General features: G+C 35.4%; 1 long non-coding RNA gene across 1 annotated transcript; it reads left to right on the top strand.

Moving 5' to 3' along the window:
* Window positions 1–2,575: 2,575 nt before the first annotated feature.
* On the top strand, window positions 2,576–3,835 carry LOC127138491 (uncharacterized). The gene is made up of 2 exons (XR_007808785.1): window positions 2,576–3,557; window positions 3,793–3,835. It is a non-coding gene; the product is annotated as an uncharacterized LOC127138491 (long non-coding RNA).
* Window positions 3,836–15,848: the final 12,013 nt, after the last annotated feature.

Raw genomic sequence — 15,848 nt, 5'->3', positions numbered from 1 at the left:
TAGTCGATTCGCAATAATAACGTACATTAGTAAGCTTTCCTTAATGCACTTAAGCTCCATTGTTATTTGTTTTATAACTAGCTCAGAGTCTCCTTTGATTTAGACTCATTTTGCCCCCAAATCTGATAAGATTTCAAGGCCATCTATTAAAGCCTCGTATTCGACCTCATTATTAGAGCATGAACCTTCGATGTTGAACTTAAACTTCGTTGGTATGTCTTTTGGAGAGATTACCAAAATTCCAATACCATTTTTATTCCAATGACTAGAACAATCGAAGTATAACTTCCAAGGTTTCGACTCTAGATAATTTTGAGACACCTTAACTATCGCATGATTGACAATGAAATCAGTGAAAATTTGTCCCTTCATGGCCTTTAAAGGTGCATAAGTCAGGGAATATTATGTTAGAGCAAGTGCCCACTTACCAATTTGACTATGCAAAATTGGTTTGGACAATATATGTTTAATGACATTGAAATGCGAAGAGACGTAAACATCAACTGGTTTTATATAATGTTTTAATTTTGTACAAGAAAAATACAAACATATGCACAACTTTTCTATAGGGCTATATCTAGTCTATGCATCATTCAACACTTGACTGAGGTAATAAATGGCTCATTTGACACCATTATTATCCTCTTGAGCCAACATGCTCCCTATGGCCGAGTTGTTACAAAAATGTACAATCTCATGCACCTATATCTAAAAGAAGGAGACAAGATCGGGGGTGCATCAGGTATTCCTTGATATCGTCAAAAGCCCTTTGATGTTCTTGTTGCCATTTGAACCCTTCTTTCTTCAACCAAAGTAACGACGAAAATGCTTGCGTCTTTCCACTTAGTCTCGAAATGAGCCTCCTCAAGAAGTTAATATTCCCCAATAGAAACTGCAACTCTTTTTTGGTCGAAGGAGGTCGAGTTCCATAATGGCCTTAGTTTTATTTTGGTTGATTTTGATCCCCTTTTTATGCACAACGGAACCGAGGAAATCTTCAGCCTGCACATAGAAAGCACACTTTAGAGGATTCATTTTTAGTTTGTACCTTCTTATTATTTTGAATGATTGTCGAATATGGTCTAGATGACCATTTCCCAACGCATACTTAATGACTATATCATCAATATATACTTGCATGAAAGTCTCGATATAATCATGAAAAATAGAATTCATTACCCTCTGGTAAGTTACATCAGTGTTCTTCAAGCCGAAAGGCATCATTATCCATTTGTAAGTGCCCAAGGCTCCTAGACATCGTAATTATATCTTTGACACATATTCATCTTCAATAAAAATTTGGCTATAACCAGAATAACCATCAAGCATACTAAGGTAATTGAAACTTGCTACTAAATTGACCAAAATCTCTGCCACCAGCATTGGGTATTCGTCTTTTGGGGTCGCGGCGTTCAGATCTCTGAAATCTATGCAAACCCATAGTGTTCCATTCTTTTTTACTACAGGAAAAATATTTTCCAGCCATTTGACATACCTTGTCGTCCTGATGAACTTGCATCTTATGAGTCTTTTGATTTCCTCTTTAATTTTCGACATGATTTATGGTGTGAACCATCTTGGAATTTGCTTGATCGCCTTCTTACCATTCTTTATTGATAGATTCAATAATAAAAATAGGTATTTTTTTGCGGTGATTGGATCTTTTTCGAAATCTAAAGGCTCGTCATCATAGACGCAATCGAGCCTCTGAGTGTTTAAATTGTCATTTCCCCCACTCACGGGTTACGACTTATTTGGTGGCTCAGGTTCAAAGTCGATCCCTGGTCCCAAATCATAAATTTATATTTCATTGACTTTGATAGCCATGTGTCAGACTTCGGCCTCTAAGGCCACTTTTAGTCTATTTTCGATTACATAAGCCGAAATCATTTTCAAAGTATTAGACTCATACATAGTCCTCAATTTCATCTTCCTGTCATACCCCAATTTTGTTCGGCCATATTTAAATTTTCGTAAATCTGATTTCATTTTTAATTTGCATCATACGCACAGCATGGCATGCATTTCATCATGAATAAAACCTAAAATATCAGTCAGAATAAATTTATTGAAAATACAGACAAATTGGTTAAATCATTTCTCAAGAACATGTAAAATCAACGGGAAAAAAGTTTCAGAATTAAAATTACGGACACCAGTATTGTATTATTAATCTACCGTTCATGTAGTTTAACCTGATGTGCTCGTTGTAATTTTCAGAAGCTGTTTCAGTTGCATTTTGACCCGCCCGAGTCTTTTAACCGATGAAATTTTATTTCATAATTTGAAGAAACACTGTATTTTTTCAATAAGTATATTTTGTGTTGATCATTTTAATGTGTCTGATTTAATGTTTCGAGCAAATTTTCTTCCGACTTCTATTTATAATCGATCATTTTATTTCTTTGTTCTAGTATTCAAAATTAGAGATTTGTCTTATTATTATATTTTTCTAAATTAAATTACTATCTAAGAATTTTTAATAAATATTTTTCTTTAAATAATAGATAATAAGAATTATTAATAAAAAAAGAAAAGGAAAATAAAATTAGGACACTTCAAGTTTCCTCTCTCCCTCACGTTTCCTCTCTCCCTCACGCTTCCTCTCTCTCACACATAACCCTCTTCTCAAGACGTAAAAAAGACAGCTGGCAATAAGAGGTGGAAAAAGGGACTCAAATGGTCCATTTTGTTGAGGAGGATTCTGCTCCCACTCACATACTCTCTCACGGTATAAAGAAAAGCAAAAAACTGGAGCTCATCCTCCTCCCATGATCTCTCACTACATTCCCCCTCCTTCAACCATTACAATACCTTCATTAGAAAATTCCATCTAAAAAATTATAACCACCCTTCACCAAAACCTCAGTGAAAAGCAACACAACTCATTCACCATTAATTTAAAGTATCAACCTCTCTCATCAACATTTGAACTTTGAAGAAAAAATTCTTTTTGCTTAAGATCTCTCTCTTTTTCTACAACTGCATCTTCACCTTCTCCAACTTCCTGCTTCTTTTCTCCAACCTTAAACTCTCACTCTTTTCTAGTCCGCCTCACACCCTTTTTCGATCTACTGCTTCCTCACCGTCCTTGTTCTGCTATTCCAGACACCATTTTATTTGCCGACGAAAACACAATAAAGATCTTCGTTAAGCCCTTCCATTTCATTGTGTGCGGCCATAGAAGTGCACCTTAACCTCACTTCGTTAACCGTCATCTCCATAAAAATCCACCAACGACACCACCATCGGATCCTTCGTAACATCTCTGACCAAACGTCATCGCTTCGTACACACCAACGCCATTAACAATCGACTAGCATTTTCATTCCCATTTTTATGAACTAAAGAGTATGCCGAAGAAGATGTCGCCATGACATGTCGTCGTTGAACTTGGTAAGCAGCACAACTTGTTCAAGATGAGAGCTATTTAGGTGAAGGAAGGTCGGGAGAGTAGTGATTATGATAAAGCTGTGAAACTAAACCCTGAAAAGCCAAGAAGAGTTTGTTTTGAAATCCATGTGCTAAATGGAGACGATACTTTCATAAACTTTCAGGTGAGTATTACATTTCTATATTATCCACTAGATATTAACCATTTTTTATATTTCCTTGTTCATTGATATATTATAAAGTTGCTTTTGTTTTAGGCATTTATTGTATTAAGTAATTTCTAGTTGCTCTTTATTAAATTAAGTTGTTTACTCTATTATTAGATCAAGACTTTTGTTTACTCTACCAATAATATTTTAAAATGTTTTCTTTTTTTTGGACATGAAATGTTCGTTCCAGCTAAATAAAGATTTTGACATAGACAATGTCATTATGAATATCATTTATAAGTTTTCAAAAAGTTATTGTAACATTGTTTTGTAAATAAATATATACGTGATTGTTGATTTTTTTGCTTATTGATTTCATTGCGATAAAATTATATTAAATTTGTGGCTTCGACAATTTCATATCGTTACACCACCAAAGTTTCAATAAATTAATAGAGTATTTCACCGCGTTATGATTTTGCGGGTGACATTGATCATGTTGTCATTTCGTACAAACCGGTTTTGAGCATACCGATTCCATTAAATAAATCGCAAATTGTCACTTATATCCTTTAATTATAATTAAAAATAATTGATTAAATTTTGACTAGTTAAGTTATTTTGGATTAATTAATTTTAATTAACTTAGTTATTTGATTCAATTCAAAAAATTTGATAATTAATTTTAATTAGTTTAATTAATCGATTTAACCAGTTTTTAATAAATTATTTTTGTTAATTAAAAATTAATCGACTTATTTCGATATTATTTTCCATTATTATTTCATAATACAAACTCAATTCCATTTCCAAACCATCAACCTCACATAGCTTACTCTTGGGCTTTCTTACAATGAGACCTATTCGGTTATTGAATAATCGAGTAGATGATTGATTCACTAAATAAAAATCCAATTTATTCACAAAAACACAAATTTTAAACCTCGATCCAACATCGAATATTTCTATTCAAATAAAATTAAAATACCCAATCGCAATCAAGTACCATTTCATTTGGAAATGAAAAGGGGGATGGCTTTGAGTTTCCAATTCCTCTCCTCGGTTATTTGAATACGAGTTCTCTTACTCGGTTAGTCAAATAGTTGTCACTTCTATCCACCTAAGCACAAACAATTCAAATAATTTTATAATAAGAAATGAAAAAAGGAGATGACTTTGAGTTTTCAATTTTTCTCCTCGATTATTTGAATACAAGTTCTCTTACTTGGTTAGTCAAATAATTGTCGTTCCCCTACAAACTTCCAAACCCCGATTAAATCAAAACACTTTCATAATAAGCTAAATGAAAAGGGAGATAACTTTGAGTCTTCAACTTCTCTCCTCAATTGTTTGAATACGAGTTCTCTTACTCGGTCAGTCGAACAATTGTTATTTTTCCACCAACTCATAACTTAATCAAATCATTTTCATAACAAATTGTACGAAAAGGGAGATGATCTTGAGTTTTCAATTCCTCTTCTCAAATGCTTGAATATGAGTTGTCTTACTCAGTCATTCAAGTACTTGTCGTTCATTCTGAAATATGTCAGCCATGTATAACCTTATTTTCATAATTACTCAGATGAAACAGAAAGCGGTATAGAGTCTTTTATTCCCTTTCCCGACTATTAGGATACGAGTTGTCTTACTCGATTATCCTAGTAATCGTCATCCAACCAAAAACATCTCAACCAATCAAAACATCCAACTTATTAATCCAACTTGTTGCCCCCGTGTGACCAAAACTCTTTTCAAAAAGAACACTGTTTAATCCTTTCTAATGCGCACAACAAACCAATGCTTAAGCCTCCGCCGAGAGTAGACAAGCCAACGTTTAGCCTTTAGGATGCGATCTAAACAGCTGTTCATTAAAAAACACCAACCAGTCGTAGTCCCCGAACTACGAATGCTCTGATTTCGTTATTATACCATAAGGATACGTAGGCAGGAGATTGATGTATCTTCGCGAGCACACTAATAAAAAACCTCCCCTTTCCCTTTCTGAGGTTCTCATGCATTTCTATTTTTAATATCTTATAACCCAAAGATAACAAACAAACATAAATTAACACTCAAAACGCACATTAGAACTAAAAGATACCCGTTATGTATAACAGACGTAAGGGGTGCTAATACTTTCCCCTTACGTAATCCACTCCCGAACCCGAATATGGTTGCGATGACCATTATTCCATTTCCTAAAGGTTTTATCGATATTTTCCTATCCCTTTGTTGGGATAAATAAAGTTCGGTGGCGACTCTGTTCGAACATAATTGTTTCCGCGACCATCGCGAGGAATCGTATTTTTCGAGATGCGACACTTCCCAACCAGTTGTTGAAATCACATACATTCCCTCACCCCCTATGTTTTCTCTGAACCATATAAATCCATAGGTATGATGAAGTTTCAAAGAGTATAATGCTTCTGCTGAAGTCAAATACTTTGACCCTGCAACAGTACAAGGTGCAATGCTTGTCAGGTTTCTATAGAAATTCATTTGTCTCCATGGTTTATCTCTGCCAACTAGTAGTTCTGATCGGCCTCTACATTTTCGACAATCTCATCATTCCGCCATATTGAAACTATTTGGTGAAGTGATGATGGCACCACTTCGATGACATGTATGCCTTCTCTCCCTAGAAGTAAGTTATAATTGGCCCTGGTGGATATGGCCATGAAAACAGCGGGTCTGGTTATTGAACCAATTGTTAAGTCAACTTGAATCCCCCCTAAACTGTTTCCAGTTTTACCCTCGTAATATGACAAAACCATGTTGTAGGGTCTTAAATTGGTATCATGCTTTCCAATCTTTTTCAAAAGAAAATGAGGCATCATGTTGACTGTTGCGCCTCCGTCAATTAACACTTTGTTTATTCCAGTATTTAAATTTGTTGCCCTTATGAATTAGGGTTTCAAATGGCTCTGAATGTCTTTGTCTGGCCTTTCGAAGAAAGCATTTTGTTCCTCTACACAACCATTATTCATGACATAATACCAAACTGAAATATGCTTGGCCATTTCTTGTTCATCGCACTCCTCAAATTCCTCAACTTCTGTAGGGCAATCATACTCGACTGAGAGTACTGATACTATGTTACAAATCATGTTGAAATCAGGTTTCAACCCAGAATCAAAATTATCAGTCACCATATCATCATCTGCATGTGGTGTTTCTTTTACTGCTTTCCCTTTTTCTTTTGTTGGCATATGGGAAAATAATTGTCTTTTGATAAGCTTCTTGGCCTTGTAAGTGACATGATTAGGTTCTGTTATGTTGGTACCTGATTCGGCAGTTTCTCTTTCTGCCTTTTTCTTTAGCTGGAACCTCCTCCATTAGGTTCAAGACATGGGATTTTCCCCTTTGCTAGGCCCACATGACTGTTTTGACACTCGGAAATTCTCTTGATATGGCAATGACAAGCCTCTTCCCATCTCGAAACTTTTCTACTTATGGTGTCTAGGTCCGTCTTTTCCCATAGGTCGTATCCATTTTCCTAGAGAAGCGTTGGATGTTGGGTTATAGGTGTTTGGTATGTTCCCCAGGTGAGTCGGGAACTTTTGTTGTTCCTTTTTCTAGGGCACACCCCTTTTTATTTTGGAAAAAACTGGGGTTTATTATTCCCTAACTTCCCTTTCTGATTAGTATTTTGAGCATTCTCCAAATCCTTAGTAGTTTTTTTTTATAAAAAACGGTGCTACATCTTGGACACAATATTACTTCATAATCCTTGAGTTTACAGTGGTTGAGGAAGTCAATCATCTCCTCATCTGCCCTGGGCTAAATTACCTTCATTTTCTCCTCACTATTCTCTCCAAATTCCACTTTGACTTCCATATCGAGGTCTTCAGTAACCTCACACATATTGATCTCGACTGTGTAAGACCCAAATTTTGACCCTAAGATCCCTCATGTTATTTCATCATTTGCATTGGCTTTGGGATCACACCTTGGCATCCTCCTTGCCCCTCATTCATTGGGTTTTAATTGGGAGAGATCACCAAGAACATTTGATTGTATCATACTTTGTTTTTCATTATTTACTAAACAAAATACCAAAATATGTCTATGTATAGCTTTGTTTCTTTTGTAGGTAGTGTGTGCATCCACCAATGCCTCATCAAGCTCACATCTAGGGTTTGAGACCCTCAATGCAAGGAGATAAATCAAGAGATGGTTCACATTGTCTCTATACATCATATATGGGTCCCCATGATCTTCATTTATCATTTTGATGAAGAAATCATCAAGAGTTTGAAGCTTGTTTGCCTTAGTAGTCCTAATTCATCTGGGTATCTTGTGTGACTTCCTCGAGAAGTTTCTTCAACATTTGATCAAATATTTTAAGGGATACTTCATTATAAATCAACTTATTCAATATTATCCTCCATGAATCCAAAATATCAATAGAACTTCAAGTTTGCAAGTTGGTTCATGGTGGTTGACCAGAGATACTCAACTGGTCAAAACTGGGGTTCCCTAGACCCTATCTCCTACAATTTTTGTCATATGAAAATAATTCCAAGAGAAATTTTACTACTTATTACATTCCAAACGACTTTCATTTTGAGGTCAAGAACTATTTTTTCTTGGAAAGTCATTTTTTATGGTGAAAGATTATAGGTTATTTTGTCTGTGCCCTAGTTAGGAGGTCAACTTCCAAGGACCATAACTTGCTCATTTTTTATGATATAAAAGCCATCCAAGTTTCATGATCAATTTCAAGATGTCCTCTCCAACTTTTATTCTTTAAGAAACTTAAAATTCATCTTTAAAGGGCATGTGCCAAGAGGAAACATTATAGGTCATTTTGGGCCATTACCATTGAACAAGCAATTTTGCTCAACTTCTAAAATGCATAACTCCTTCATGACAAATCCAAATGAGGTCAAATTTGTAACCAAATTGAATAGGTTTGAAAGAGATACAACTTTTATAAAGTAATGTTTTCCATTTTCAAGGTGGAAGAAGTGAACATTTGACTTGATACTTAGAAAAATTCCAATTGTGTTTGATTTTCCAAACTTCCACCTCAAAATTCATCATGATACAAGCTTCAAATGGAAAATTGTTCAACATGAAAGTTGTTCCCCTTGATCTCAACTTTCCAAAAAGTCCAAGATCACTCCATTTGGCCAAGGTTTAAATGACTTGCGCATGGATTTTCTTCAAGGTTCCATTTGGATTAATCTCATGACCACTTCTCAATTCCAAATGCATGGCTTCATGTTACACTTTCAGCATCACTCATGATCATCTTTGGACCTTTTGACATCACTTCATGGGTCTATCACACGCCCATGCAATCGTGCACATGATAATTTCTATTTTTGGAATTTGAATGGAAGTGTGTGGAAATCAATTGCCATGCCTATAAATACATTGCCTCATGCTCAAAATTATGGACACCTTGCCCAAGCTTTGCTCCTGCAACCTTCCCTTCACCATTAAAGGATGAACTTGAAGGTTTTCAATTAAAAATCGAGTTTCAATTTCACTTCTGTTTTGAAGTTGAAACTCCAAGAATCCAAGCCATTTGAGCTCTCAATTCATCTCATGCAATCAAATGGAAGCAAGCCCAAGAAAATTGAGATCCAGATTGAGCCTCATCACTGCAAACATAAGGTGAAATTTGCCAAACTTTCTCTCTTCGATTCTCTTTCAATTCTTCACCATTCTCTTTGATTTTTGGTTGGCTGAAGTCCTACCAATGTAGGCAACAAGATTGAGTTGCTTTGAGGTTAAATCGAAGCAACTCAGATCATGAACCTCAAATTTCAAATCCACGTATCTTTCAATATACTTGGAATTGGAAGAAATGAAGGTCCGATTCTTGCTCCTAAGCATTTTTCCTTCAAAAACATGTACTCACTTTTCATTTTCCATTTGGTTCATGGTGGACCAGTCCGGTGAGGTCCACCGGAGAAGATGACTGGAGTTAGGGCTCCGGTGGTGTGCTGGCTTTGCCCAGACCATCTGATCTTGGTTCCACATTTTAATCAAGACCACTGCTTTTGCTACCACGCGTGTACACGCGTTGACTGAGGTGTTGGATGGAAACACACGCTTGGCCATCATATATGCCACCTCAATTAATGAGGGAGATCTGATGGCCCTTTTTTTTAATTTCTTTTTATTTTCTGATATTTTATTTAATCCCTTTATTTTGTTTAATTCATATTAATTTCGTTTTTAATCCAAAAATATGGGACTTTCACTAAAAATCTTTAAATATTTTTCTATTCCATATTCTGAATTAAAATTATTTTTGGATTAATTTTGATATTTTTCATGAATTAAATGTTTTTGTGCATATTTTTAATTGTTTAAAAATACTTCTGACTTTTCAAAAATAGTTAAATTTTTTGTCTGAGGTCCTTTGACCTTGTTTGACTTAGGATAAATCCCTTGGCCATTTATTTGGTGTTTTAAAGGGATTTTAGGTTTTGACCAAATAAAAATGCATTTTAATTCATTTTTAAATTGATTTTTAATTGATTAAATGTTTAAAAATATTGTTGAGCCATTTTTATGGTCTTGTGATGTTTGACTTTTTGTTTGGGCCTTGTTCAAGGTTGATTTGACTTTTGTTGGATCAAAACCATTGGATTTAGGGGATTGATGAAATGCATATTTCATCTCCCAAAATGAATGAATGGTTTTGATTTGATGAAAGTCCTCCCATGATCAATTTGTGTTTCTATCTTCCCCTCCCTCTTCATCTTCATCCTTATTCTTTCCCATTCCCCCATTTGACCAATGAAATCTCTAATGTCTAAAGGCTAATTGATTCATCAATGACCTTGTGTCAGATGAATCAATACAAGTATGACTGAGATACGTCACTCCCTCTTGACTTTTCTTTTAGCGTGTAATATGTTTTAGGAGTTTGGTTCTTCATACCAAATCTCTAACATGCATTAACACCTATATTTTTATTGTCCGACCTCAAATAGTTGTGACTTCTACATAAGTCCAATTACGATTGCTTAACATAGATCTAAATTTGACCCTCAAGGCATAGCATTCTAGTAAGTGAGATTGTAAGTCTCACATTCTTCATGGCATTGTGTGGAGACTTGACCTTTTTTCCTTTCATGGGAGCTAGTTGCATACTTGTTGAATTATCCAAGTTGGAGCCCTTCTCATGGAAGATGTCTTGGTTTAAGGATTCATACTTGTGAATGAATGGTTGAGTATTCTCCAAAGAATGACTTAATTAATTAAAATCACCATTAACACTTGACTAACTTTTGACTAACATTTGACTAACTCTTGTTAATATTGTTTTACTTTCAAGCCATTTACTATTATGGAATTTAAATTTCAGTCATTTATCATTCATTACTAGTTACATTCCATATAATTTATTTATGATTATGTCATTTTCACTTTGCTCATTTGAGCCATATCTTGTGATTTTATATATATTGTTTGTGTGTTGTGGTTTTGTTTGTGGTCTTAGGACCTTAAAATACCTAATAACAAGAAAAACCTTAAAAAACATCTGGTGGAATATTGAACTTGATATGAACTTTTGGACTTAGGATTAGGCAACATTCCCTGTGCAAAAAAGACTTGGCCAATGCCAACATTTTGAGACTGAGCTATTGTGAATCGTGCCTTTATCTGATGCAAGCCTTGAGAATTGCTTGGGTTCATCTGCTACTCTGTCTATGTGCTTAATTGTTATTTTGATCTTGTGCCTGATGTTTTGTTCTAAGTTGATCAAGAATATTTCATCTGATACATGAAAAGACAATGAAGACTGCTAGCTATTGGAATGCTTGCTTGGTTATGGATATCTTTATTTGATGCCTTGATCTTCATGATGTCTGGATATTGTTTATTGCTTATTGATCATTGCTTGATTAAAGTCCAAAGGAAAATGGGTTTCTATATAACATTCTTGTCTGTTGGATTGTATCCCATTGGTCAGATCTTTTCAACTCTTACCTTTTAAGTTTGTGCTTAGGATAGCCTCTTCATCTCCTCCCACTTCTTAAATTTCAAAATCTCTCCCCTTTTCAAAAACTTTATTTGCTTGTAATTTCAAACTTAGACTTTGTTTTAATAATTAGAAACTTTGGCCTTATGCCATTGAATTTTCAAACTTTTTCTTAAATCAAATTTGTAAATAAACTTAATCATATTGACTTAAAATTTCAATAGACAAAAGAACTAACAAATCCATTCAAACTTTTGGCCCTTTGTGCCTTTTCTTATTAAACTTTTGTTAAAAGCAATTCACCAACTTATTTAAAATTTTTACCACGAACTACGGAGTTTTGATCCCTCATTTTTATGTTGGTACGTAGGCATAAGACCGAAGGTCTTGTCAAACACAAAAATATAATCAATGAATTCTTTTCTCATCCCCACATTCTATTTTTCTCAAACATCTTTTATACCAAACACATATGCACATATGAAAAATGGCTCCCTAGGAGTACCTAAGACACTTTGGGTGCTAACACCCTCCCTCTGCGTAACCAACCCCCTTACCTGTAATCTCTGGCATTTTATTAGTTTTGATTTGAAAATTTCTTATTTTTGGGTTTTGTTCATACTTTTCCCTTTTCCTTTGGAAACAATAAAAGCGTGGTGGCGACTCTAGTTTTATTGATGTTAAGCTTATCCATAGCTTGATGGTCATGAGTTTACCGCTACAAACTGGCTCAACATATTTGGCTTCAATCTGCAAAAGGTCGGAGTCAATTTTCATTGGTGCCTTTCCTTTTTTAGTGAATTTCAGTCTTCCTTCCTTCAAAGAGTTCTGGACAAGATCCCTAAAAAGAAAACATTGTGAAGTTTTATAGCCCAAAATATTATGGTATTTGCAAAACCCTATTTTCTTCCTTTGCTCTAATGGCGGTATTTTTGCGCCTTGTGGCACCAAAATTTGGCCATCAGTAACCAGTAAGTCGAAAATTTCATCACCTTTGGTTACGTAAAAGGTGTAAGTTTTCTTTGGGAAGTTATCATTCTTTTCTAGTTCGACTGGGTTTTTCCCATTCGCTGGTGTAAGGAGTATACACGTATATGGGGGTCCTAGCTTTAATTCAGCCAAGTTAAATTTGTTTTCCTTGACATAATTGTATTCGACGTTGGACCCTGGGTCATTCTCATCTATGTCGATATAAGCTACCCTTTTCTTTCTTTTTTCTATTTTCCCTAGTCTTTTCATCCTTCAGACGTTCGACTTATCAAACTCTATCTGTTAATTGGGTCATACCCCTCAGATATTAGGTGTCCAATTTCTTCCTGATGGAATAATCTAATCCCCCCACGACCATCTCAACTAGTTCATGTTGCGGCACTTGGATGAAACACCTTGGATTCAACAGTCAAGTCCAATTATTTATGGAGTGTGCAAGGAGTGTTGTAAACCATGTGAAGGAATTTTTTGTGAGAGAATTAGGGGGAAATATCTCATCCTTATATTCTCATTGTTTTCTATATCCCATGCTTCGGTCAAATATCGAGCGATATGTTCGACTGTGGAGTCACTGGTGTCACCATCAAATTTAGTGAACTTAGGGACTTTCCAACCCCTTGGGAGTTCTTTCTGTAATAGATATTCCGACAGAGGGGAATTATAATTGGGCATATGCATGCCTATGTTTAAACCATTCTGGGCCATGATCCATTCGACCATGGGTGCAAGGTTATTTTGTCTTTCCATATTTTCTTGCTAAACTTGATGAACTATTTGGTCAACATCCTGGTTTCTATTAACCAGCAAAAATGGTGGATTCCTTTGTTCGACACCCATAAGTATCTATTGTTCGACAACTTGAGGCACACATTTTTGACCTTGGTTCACTATGTTTTCCTCGTTGATTATTCCTACATTTTGATTTGGCCTCACCATTTGGGGATGAATTTGACCCTGGGGAGCGTCAAAGAAATCAGCAATTCGAGACTTTTGAGTTGCTAACTGCTGATAATTATGATTTATATTTTGAATCAAAGGGTTAAATGCAATGCTTGTTTGTTAGGTGAGAATGTTAACTATTTCATAGTCCCTCTCGTCCATTTGTTGTCTTATAACCATTATAGAATTTGTGGTTACTGGTGGAATCACTGGAGGAACGAATCCTACCCCTAATTGTGACTGCAGATTTCGACTGGGATTTCTTATAGCAAAACCTGATGCCAAATGAAGATTAACTGGCGACAACATAGTTGTGTTATCGAAAAATGTTGACATATTCGAGTATAAACCTACCATCATTGTTGTTAGCATACCATAAGGATTCTCTAGATTAAACATAGGCAGTGTTAGACTTAGGACATAAGGTCTAAAGTCACTTTCTATAGATTGTGTAACCCTTGGTGTTATGGGGATACATGACGCTATTGATGGAGGAATTATTACCCCATCTTGTGCAATTGAAGGCGCAACCAGCGTATTTGTTATGGAGGTACTTGCTCCAATCGAAGGTGCAACGATCATGCCTCTGATCGTAGAACCGAGTGATCATTCTTCATTAGTATTGGTATTTCTACGATTTTCCATTCTAATGTATCTTCTAGTTGGAACGAGAACTTCCTTATTGGTTATTTTACCACTTCTCAATCTCATACACACAAGGCGTTGAAAAGTTTAATGAATGAAGAACTTTTCTTAGACAAATGTCTGAATGAGTAAAAAATAATCCCACAAAATAGTTTTCATCGGATGTGTCAATTTGTTTACCTGAAATTTGGTAAACAAAGACAAGTTTGATTTTACTTAAGGGATTAAACTCGAAAATATCTCGGGACAGATTTGTGCAAAAATTATATGTTTTGAAAGATTTTGACAATGAACATCAAGAATATTAAATAAAAAAATAATGCAGTAAAGTGAATGGGTAAAAAGGAAAAGTTAAAGGAAAAAAATAACTTTATAAATGGAACTTAAATACATACATTGAAAACTCGTTTCTAACTTTCACAGTTGGATACTTTGAGTATGTAATGCATAAAATTGCAGACCCTTAAAACTACAAACAAGCACTGCTTATATACAAGTCCTAATATAACCGTCTACAACAGTCGACTTAACATAACTTAACACCTCTTCGTCTTCATGTATCTTTGATCTTTGACAGGTTTTCCTTGCATTCTTGAATAACTGTATGATCTTATCCATACACTATTCGATAAAAACATCATAATCACGTCAACTGAAAAGACTCCACAAATTTTACTAAGTCTTTTAACTCGACCAGGGTCTTCAATGGGCCTCTCGGCCAAATTTTCCAACCTCCTTCGAAAGGATATGCTTATCAAACGGCTAAGTGATCTTTTGGTCGAAAATGACCATTTTGACTGTGGGTGAAACCTTAAATCCCTGTCAGCCAAATTTGATTATGAATTCTCATGTTTATTACCTGTATAAACAATATGAGGTAACACACCTACAACCCTTGGATAACTTATAGTACAACTAGACCAAACAAGCGCCCCTCAATTGTACTCATGGATTCCCTCAAAGTTCTCGAAGTATCGTAGGTAGAGGACATCCACATAAGTGACACTCTTGTCTATAAAAATAGTAGTGTCAACCAAATATAACAAGCATGCTCTCATAACATACGCTTTATGTTGCCCCACTAGCTCGTCATTACCTCTAACATGCTCTACTCTAAGAAATTCATATGTATATACCTTTTTTTCAGGAATTCAAACCTAGTATGAGCCCCTCTAGTTGTTTCCATCTCCCTCAAGGTAGCCTTTAGGTTAACTTCCATATAGTATACTATAAACTCAAGTGTGTCATCTTTGCTAATTCTCTCATGATCTAAATGCTTCCCCCTAATTGAAAGATGTAGTAGACATGGCACATCATCGAGTGTGATAGACAAATCACCAAGTGGTAGATGAAATGATAAGGCCTCAGTGTGTCATCTCTCCACAAATGCATTAAGCATCTCGTGGTTCACCGTAGCATAACCGGTCTTGCATGAGCCCTTCATCTCAGATAAAGACTAAGCAGTCTGAAACCACTCGCCATTTCCCCCCGGACATATACATGTTGTACAATCCTCCCGTGCCTCAATTTGTCATCTCTATCAGCCATAATGCCTGCATGTTATGCAATCCTCCTGTGCCTCAATTTATTGTCTCTATCAACTATAATACATGTAAGTAAACTAGACAAGTGTCACACAATTACTACAAACAATCCTACAAGCAAGAAAAGCAAAAAAAAACAGACAAAAAAAACACAGAGATGCATCTCCGATTCCTGGGAATCCAAACGTTAAAAATTTACGGAGATACATCTCCGAAATTTTCTGCAACTTTTATTTTCAT

This window comes from Lathyrus oleraceus, chromosome 4 (assembly GCF_024323335.1).
Source record: "Lathyrus oleraceus cultivar Zhongwan6 chromosome 4, CAAS_Psat_ZW6_1.0, whole genome shotgun sequence".
NCBI lineage: Eukaryota > Viridiplantae > Streptophyta > Magnoliopsida > Fabales > Fabaceae > Lathyrus > Lathyrus oleraceus.
The sequence above is the reverse complement of the archived record's forward strand: the minus strand, read 5'-3'. Positions and strand labels throughout refer to the sequence as shown.